This window comes from Leptonychotes weddellii, chromosome 1 (assembly GCF_054177405.1).
Source record: "Leptonychotes weddellii isolate Sample4059 chromosome 1, ASM5417740v2, whole genome shotgun sequence".
In the NCBI taxonomy this organism is placed as follows: Eukaryota; Metazoa; Chordata; class Mammalia; order Carnivora; family Phocidae; genus Leptonychotes; species Leptonychotes weddellii.
Window position 1 is genome coordinate 110,987,848 of NC_138369.1, and position 9,364 is coordinate 110,997,211.

The 9,364-nt window shown below is 34.3% G+C and overlaps 1 protein-coding gene across 1 annotated transcript in view; it reads left to right on the top strand.

The window, feature by feature from the left end:
- The window catches only part of NAALADL2 (N-acetylated alpha-linked acidic dipeptidase like 2), a 1,010,672-nt gene that overhangs the window by 304,867 nt on the left and 696,441 nt on the right, over positions 1-9,364 (top strand). The window lies entirely within an intron of this gene.

The window sequence follows — 9,364 nt, forward strand, 5'->3', positions numbered from 1 at the left end:
CATAAACCCACCAACCAAATAGACAATAGACAAATACACAAACTATTTTGAACTAGACCTCTACTGTAATTACTAAACTATACCTTTGTCCTCAGTTAGTTCCAAAACCCTGATCCTGTAGCTTATATAAAGCGCTTCCAGTTACAAATCTGCTCTTTGCCTAAGCCCTATGCAGTCTGATTTCCCCTGCTAATAGTATTTTGGCAATGCCATGGGAAAGGTCACTAATTGTAAGACTAGAAGTTTGCTTCAAACATCTTTCTGTCTGGCAGCTCAATAACACTGAGCACTATAAGTGTCTAATTAATTAAACTTGATTTGGATCTTGGTTAATATGATCAGTGTCATCATCATTTAACTGAATACTAAAAGGTTGCTTCCTGAGCATCCATGATTATTGTTATATAGATTGATTAGTATCTTAATTAGTAGGCTACCATATACAGTCCTCAAATGTACCCTTGCTATTTATTTTCTGGGCTTAAGTAGAAAAAGCAGAAAGACTTGCACATTAATCTATTTAAATATATTTTGAGCACCTTTCATTGTTGTAGATTTGGGCACAGTGGTGAGCAATACATATGTCTCACATGGAGCTTGCATTTTAATGGAATATAACAGAAGGGAGATAGACAATTAACAAATAAAACTACACAAGTATGAGATTATATCAGCGGGTGATCAGTATTAAGAAAATATAATAGGGTCATGGGTCATAGAGGGATCTTTAGATAGGATTGTCAGGGTGGCCCTCTTAGAGGATGCAGTATTTGATCTGAACCCTAAGTGATGGAAGGAAACCGGCAATGTGAAGAACATAGGAAAAAGTGTCCCTAGAAGAGAAAATTCCAAGAGCTAAGACTCTGGAAGTTTTTGAGGAAGAAAAAGAATGTCAGGGAGTCTGGAATGTTGTGAACAAGGACAAAAAAAGCTATGAGACGATGAGGTGAAAGTGTAGACAGTGTCTGGGTAATAGAGGGTTTTGCAGCCTTAGCAGTTTGGATTAGATCCTAAGTATAATGGGAAGTCATTAGAAGGTTTAAAAAGTTAAGGCAGTGATATGAGCTGATTCACATTCTGAAAAGATCACTCTGGCTTTGTGTGGAGAATAGAAGAAAAGGGGCAGTCCCCCCACCTCCGCCCCCGCCAAAAACAGTTTATCATATTTGTAGTTTGAAATGTAACATGTTGGAAAGCACAATGACCTGCTTTTGTATGTACCACTCATTGAGATTTAGCCCTTAGCACTTGGGCTATCACTTGGTAAGCATTCAATAAATATAACTAATGGTCTATAAATGCAGCATAGAATTAGCTTTTTTTTTTCTTTAAAGGATATGTGCCCTGAACAAATGCATAACCAAATCACTTTTAAATGAATTTAAATGTGTTGTTTCTCAGAATATAGACTCACCTTTGTAAAGAAGCACATGAAAATAAATTTAAATGGTTATTATAATAGATTTTCATTCAATCCCTCAAATACTTGAGTGCTTAGCATGTGCTATATACTCTGCCAAAATAAATCAGATATGAACATTTCCTTCAAGAAGCTTGTATTAAAGTTCAAAGGCCCTCCCCAAAAAACATGTTTTTATGACTCTGATAAAATTTATTTTTATCAGTATTAACGATCTAATTACCTAGTCACACAAAAAAATTTTTTTTAAAGATTGAGAGGGAGAGGTGTGGGGGAGCAGCAGAGGGAGAGGGAGAGAGAGAAACCCAAGCAGACTCTGTGCTGAGCGGGGAGCCCCACACACGACTCCATCTCATGACCCTGAGATCATGACCTGAGCCAAAACTAAGAGTCTGACACTCAACCGACTGTGCCACCCAGGAGCCCCACAAAAATTTGTTTTGAATTGTATTTAAACACATGACACATTTCATGTTTCCATGGTACTTCTTTATTTCATGTTTCCATTGGTACTTCTTTGACAAGTTCAGTTCTAAGTGAGAACCTGAAGCAGTTCTATCTTTCCCTCAATTTACTTGATCTCTTCTATTTTATTTTGTAACAAAATGTGATATTAATTTTTCTGTTCCTATATTTTACTCTTTGCAGTCATTTTTCTGCATAATTTTTATGTTTAAAATTATAGAAGACTTGGGTGCCTGGGTGGCTCAGTTGGTTAAGCAACTGCCTTCGGCTCAGGTCATGATCCTGAAGTCCCAGGATCGAGTCCCATGTCGGGCTCCCTGCTCGGTGGGGAGTCTCCTTCTCCCTCTGACCCTTTCCCCTCTCATGCTCTCTCTCACTCTCTCTCTCTCCAATAAATAAATAAAATCTTTAAAAAAAATTATGAAAGACTTAAAGGGATGATATCATGTGCAATTTTGCTATCTGCTGCCATCATCGCCATTTTCTTTTTTTATTGTCATTTTCTATATTGAACGCATTATCCCCTATACATGTAAAAAAATAAAAAATAAAAAATTATCCTTCCCTTCCCTTCTTGTATCACTTTCAACTTTCAATCATGTAGTTTTTTTTTTTTTTAAGATTTATTTATTTGTGAGAGAGAGAGCAAGAGATCACAGGGGGCAGGGGCAGAGGGAGAAGGAGAGGGAGAGAGAATTTTAAGCAGACTCCAGGCTGAGTGCAGAGCCCGACAACATGGGGCTCGATCTCAGGTCTCTGAGATCATGACCTGAGTTGAAACCAAGAGTTGGACACTCAACTGACTGCACCACACAGATGCCCCTCATTCATGTTGTCTTGATTGCTGAATTTGTTTTACTTTATTTCAGAATGTATTTATTTTCATGTATTATTTTTCATATTTACATGTATTTTTTCAGGACTAATTTTTGAGATTTGCATAGGGTTTATTTATAACTAAAAATAATTATTTACATTTTGTTCTGTTATTTCAACATCAAGCAGTTTATACTTTCATATTATGATGGTGATTTTGTTTCATTATTTTATCTCCCAAATAGTTAGAGAATAAATTTAATTATACTGAATAGAATGTGTTTAACATACCTTGCATATATTACAAATACACTCTGTTGTCTTCTCACACAAATACTTTTGCCTGGGTAATAAACATTTGCCCCCAAAATCTTTATAGACCGTGTTTAAGTAGTTTGTGGTGTTCAGTAACACAGAAGCAGAATTTGAGGTAAGCCTGCTTTTTGTTTCAAGCATAGATAATTGGAGGGATTTTTCTTTTGTCTTGAAATTCATAAATTTGCAGTGATGGTGCTACTCTCAATTGCTTCATTTCAGGAGGGAGCTTGGGCATTTAAATCTATACATTCAGGTCCTTCTGAAATTTGGAGAGGGGTAATTTCATAGATTTTTTTCCCTTTTTTATGGTTCTCCTTGAATTTCTATTATAAGTAGGTTTGATCTTCTTATACACCTTTAGTTTTTGCAAGCAAAAAACTGGCATGGGGTTGGCAACATGCAGTAAAGTGCCATTGGCAGTATGATAGAAACACCAGGCACGGTAGCATCTTGGCTATAGTATGGGATATTCATCATACTATGAACATCACAGGAAATCTGTCAGTGTACAGAGAGACAACTTAGAAGAAAAAATTCTATTTCTGAGTATGCACATTGCTTTAACTCTGTACCTATCTTCCATATTTTTGGAAATAATAAAATACAATGTGAGCAGATAACACTCCAATCTTTGACCAAACTTACTGACAAAAGTCAGAAGTTTGAGAAAATTCTGCAGTGTAAGAAACTGCATAGGGATATTCTGCTATCCCTGCTGAGTCAGAGCTATGGTATGCATATGAAGCATTTCTATCAAGAGATTAAAAAATAATACATTTTCATTCACAGTTAAAATAAGATTCAATAGAATAGTGCATCATAGAAATTAAAGCAAGCAGTAATAGAAATATAACAATGTATGATCAGAAATAATTATTTGGAATAAAAATGATGCTTTCAAATTTTTGCTTGCTCTAGCCACTGGTATTTGAAATGGTCTTTGGTACTTCCTTGAATCGATGCTTCCAAGTGGAGCCAGTGAACAACAGTGAAAAATAATCCATCTGTGCAGAGTCTGGTGGATTCATGTTTTGTCTATTCTCATCTTCAACCTCTTTGAGTGAAGAGATTTTTGTGGAAATCAACGAAAGCCTACTCCACTTATTTCTCGGGCAAAATAATTTAGAAGTGGCTCAGAAGATTGACCCACAGTGTCTTCTTTAGCCTAGTTCCACTACTGTTGAAAGGCTTTGATGTTTCTGGCTTAGGAACGGCACCGTTTCTTGGTTTGGGGCCCACATGTAAGGTTTCTTTTATTCTTATATACCAGTATTCATTTTTAATGGGCATATGGAACAGGGGAGACTAGACACCTGTGCACATATATAAACATCTGGAAGTCTCAATTTGAATTAATTTTAGCAATATAAACACTCATTTTCAAATTTAAAAATCTGGCAAGAGGCACAGCAATCCAATATGATATGTTTGCATTAAAATTACCATAGAATCCAATTAAGATATTGAAGTAATATGGTAAAGTCTAGGAAATATTGCCTCTTAAAACTCAGAAATAGTTCCATGAAGCCTAGCAGCATTATGCTGTTTTTCTCTTCTGGACTGGCAGTATCTTAATATTTAAATGATATCAAATGCAAAGCAAATGATGATGTTTATGAATATATTGATTGTATGTAATTTGAGGCAAGAGTCAGTGATGTTATAGGCACCGTAAGTGAGGACTACACATTTACAGAGCTTGGTGGTGAGGGTAGTGCATCCAAAATGAATTGTTTAGGAACTTGGCTGATTTTATTTTGTCCATCAGGACTTTATACTATTGGCTGAGTTATTAAAATTATAGTAGGAGGTTTTTTTTTCTTTTATGGATTATGATTATGAAGAATATTTTAGCTCCTATTTCACAGAACCAAGTTTGTTTTTTACTGTTACTTTATTGTTAAATCAGCTCACTGGATTTAAATTCAAAAGCATGATATTATAGAATAATATCAATCAGACTGATATTTGAAGGACCAGTTGAGGCTGGACCAAAAAAAAAAAAAAAAAGGTAGAATCAGAAAGTAGAAAGATAAAATAGGAAATTGTTCAATTATTACAGTAAACTAGACCACTGTTATCAGTGAGGGCATCAGTCTTTCATTCAAATAGCAGACTTTCACTTCATTCCTTGTTGATTAAATACCTTCCCTCTTTGCAACCTTCAGCGTTGCTTGTCTGTAGCTTTTATTATAGCCAAAGTTGTCGATTTACATTAAGAGAAAAGGATGGACTTGCTTCTTTTCAAACATGATCCTAAGAGAGAATCTGGCATTTGAAAAATCTGAATTAGGGACACCTGTCATTTGTGGCATTTTTTTTATCAAGTTTACCAACCTTGCTCTGAACATTTGTATTCTGTGCTTCTGTTCTATTGTCTAGGAGTAACTAACATAAATATGTAATTATATGGTTTGTTTTATTGTAATAGATTTCAAAATACTCTTATTATGGTACTGTTTGAATTGTGTTTACTATATCAACATAAACATATAAATTGAGTCAAATTATTTGCTTGGTTAACTGCAAACCACAAGTTATTACAGTGTTGTCAGTTTCAAAATGTTGCGTGACAATAAAAGCATTTGATTCCCTTTGTTTAGACTTGAACCTCAAAGGCTTTGTAATTATTTCCTTTAGTATATTAGGCACAACTTTTGGAGGAGCAGTGGACATATACGGTAGCACCATTCAAGGGCCTCACATAACTATTTCAGCATGCTTTATAATTCCCAAAGCGGCTTGTGGCTTATTTGTAGTTAGTCACTTCTGTTAAATTCCAAAGTAATTTTTTCCCTTCACCTAAACCGCTGACTTATCCAACATTCACAAAAACAACTCTACAGTTAGAAAATTTCAGGTATTTTTATTTAAAAAAATTAGCATTCCTCATGATGCTTCTCTACTTTGAGTTTTCATTAGATAACCCAATCATACTTTAAACTGCTATTAGTCTATTAGGCAATGAAATTGTTGATAAACCTTGCTATTTTATAATCTTTTTTTTTAACTGCTTCTCTTCAGAGTTTTAAATAAAGACAGGCTAAAGGATGTGGGATTTATCTAGCTTCCTTAGCCATCTGATTCTACCATCTGCCTTTAGTTTCCTGCTGACCACCATTGTCTGCCCTGTGTGTGCCTTTCTCTTCATTCCTCATCTTTGCTTCTCTGCTTCTAGTGAATGAAAAGGGCAAATTTAAATTCAGACCCAACATTCAGAGCCAGAAGACACAGAATATTTCATTTTATAATCCATGCATTAAAAAAACATTGCATTAATAATTGATAAGACATAACTGAATTACCTTGCATTTCCATGAAAGAAGAAAAGAAGCCTCCCAGGAATTCAATTGATTATTTTAATTGTTTTTTTTTTTCCTGATTTTACAATACTCTTCTTCTTGTATACCTGTATTTAACTAAGAACAACATCCATGTGATTATGTGAGAAATCTCTGTCAAATGGGTAAAAGGACATTCTTCTTAATGCTAAAGCAACTGTGAAAGAAGTCTCTCTTCAGTTTAGTGCAAATGCAAAAGCAAGTCTCTCTGGGGACTGGCAGCTCAGGTGTGGGTGTGTGATATTTTCCCCTTAATGTTTCTGAAAAGAAATGAATAGAAAGAAGTTCACTATAGCATTCTCCATATGAGCCCAGGCCATGATTTCATACTGCATATGAGCTAGAGATCACGAATGTCCTTAAGATATTATATCCTTACTATCTAGAACATGGTCTGTAACAACTAAGACAATAATACTAATATTCTATTGTAGTATAGTAAAACAGAAGATGAATATAGGAACAAAGAAAAATATTTTTTTCTTTTATACTAGGCATTCTTTAGTTGAAATTATAATCCATTTTTAATGCGGGCCAGGGTAAGTTTATAATGAAGAATCTCATATATCACTCATTCATTGAGTAAGTAGTAGTTAATGAGCTCCTATTTCATGGCTCCAGAAGATACCAAAATAAATAGAGACTGTCATCATCCTAGATAGGTTCAAAATCTAGTGTCAAAGACATGTAAATAAAATTAGCATGAAAGTGGCTATATGAAATTAGTATTTTCATTGGGGAAGCTGAAGAAATAACTATTAAGGTAGAGCTTTAAAGATAAAAAATGCAGTTTTACATAGAAAGAATGTTTCAGAATGAAAACATGATGTGAATAAAAGCAGAGAAATGTGGAAGAGTACCATGGTTAAGGGAATAATAAAATGCCCGGTGTGGCTGAAAGTAATTTGCCTGGGAAGCAGTGGTTAAGGAAAGGCCAAACCAAAGTCGTGAAGACCAAATTCTTTATATGCCACCAAATCCTTGCTAGACTGTACATAATATCAGATAGTATTTGTTTATATTATCATTCAGCAGGTTATAGGGAGTTATATATTAACTAACTCCTGCTTTATCTTGATTCTGTGAACAATAATTACTAAGTAAATATAAGAGAACCAAAGATTGATATCTTTGATATCTTTAATATCTTTATATATAAGAAATCAATTACTTGGGGAATTCAGTTATTCAAAAGTATTTTCTCGATTCTTTGACTCTTGCCCGGCTGTGTGCTCTGAGACCAGCGCCCCGCCAAGGCATGCCCCCTGGATCGGGCCATTGGCTTCCTCGTGGCCATCTTCCATAAGTACTCAGGCAGGGAAGGTAACAAGAACAGGCTGAGCAAGGAGCTGAAGGCAGTGATCCAGGAAAACTCACCATTGGCCCAAAGGGGCAGGATGCTGACTTTGCAAGCTGATGGAAGACCTGTATGGGAGAAAGGACCAGGTGGTAAACTTCCGGGAATATGTCACCTTCCCTGGGGGCCTTGGCTTTGATCTACAATGATACCCTTAGGGCTGAAAATAAATCAGGAAGGTGGAGACACCCACTATCTGGACTGCCTAAGTTAAATCCAGTGGTGGGTAATTGTTCAATAAATACCTTTTCTTGGTCAAAAAAAAAGGTATTTTCTGATCATTACTTAATTGATACTATCTCTTGGAGATACTATTTTTCTATTAAATAAGAAAATAAGAATTTTTTTCTGTTATCATAAGAGAATGTCTTTTTTAAATATTAAATTTCTGGGCAATACCAGTAAATGGAAACTAGAAATATTGTAAATGAATTCCATGATACCACCAATCAAGAGTTTTACCCAGAAATTCAAAGGTAGCTTCAATATAAATTAATCTTATAATGTAATATTTCACTTATTGGAATACAAATTTAGTAATGTTAATAATCATTCCTAATAAAATTGAGAGTGGTAAAATATTTTTGGCATATTAAGACACACACTAAAACTATAAAGATATTAGATACAAAGGGCAAGAACTAAACTAGGATTCCTGTTATTACTAAGAAAAATTGCTTTCTCAATTTTATTAAGGAAATGAGATATGAAAGAGAAATGAATAATATAGGAAGAGAGGAGATAAAAGTATGATTATTTGTATGCAACATATTTTTTTCCTAGTAAGTCCCAAGGCATATACTTAGGTGGCTCAAAAAGAACAACATCAACAGAATGAAAATTCAAAACCATTGCTATGTTCCTGCCATCTGTATGTTAAAAAAAAATTCTAAAAACAACAACAAAGTTAACAATTTGGAAATAAACTTAGGAAGATATGTATAGGTTCTTTAAATAAAATGTTAAACAATAATTTTATATATTTAATTGTGATCAAAAAGTCAATAGTTGCTTAGAAGTTTCAGGGCCAAAAAAAACCCCACCAGATAGGACTATTAAAGAAAATACAAAGGGAAAAAAAATATTGATGAAACTATAAAACTAGTTCAACCAGATATTAAAGCATTTACAAGACGCCAACAAATAAAATATTATGTAACTGGCACAAGAACAGTCAAACTAGTAGAATTTAATAAACTACCCCAAATTAGATGCTATTATAGATCAAATGGACAAAAGTAGAATTACAATATTGGTTATTTTGGAATTGGGATTTAACTCCTAGTTTTCCAAAATAATTTCAGATTCATTAAGGAGTTAATTATTGTTTGATCTACAAGAAATAGAAACTAAAATAAAAATGAAATAGCATATTTGCCTACCAAATTAGTAAATAAATGCAACACAATACACTTGTGGTAGTTAGGATAAATGAAACTCCACATTTCTAGAAGGAATGTAAGTTCATATAGGCATTTTGGAAGACAGTTTTGCAGTGTACATCAAAAGATTTAAAAGTTTGGGGTGCCTGGCTGGCCCAGTCAGTAGAGCATTTGACTCTTGATCTCAGGGTTGCAAGTTCAAGCCCCACGTTGTGGTAGAGATTACTTAAAAATAGAATCTTAAAAAAAAAAACAAAAACCAAAA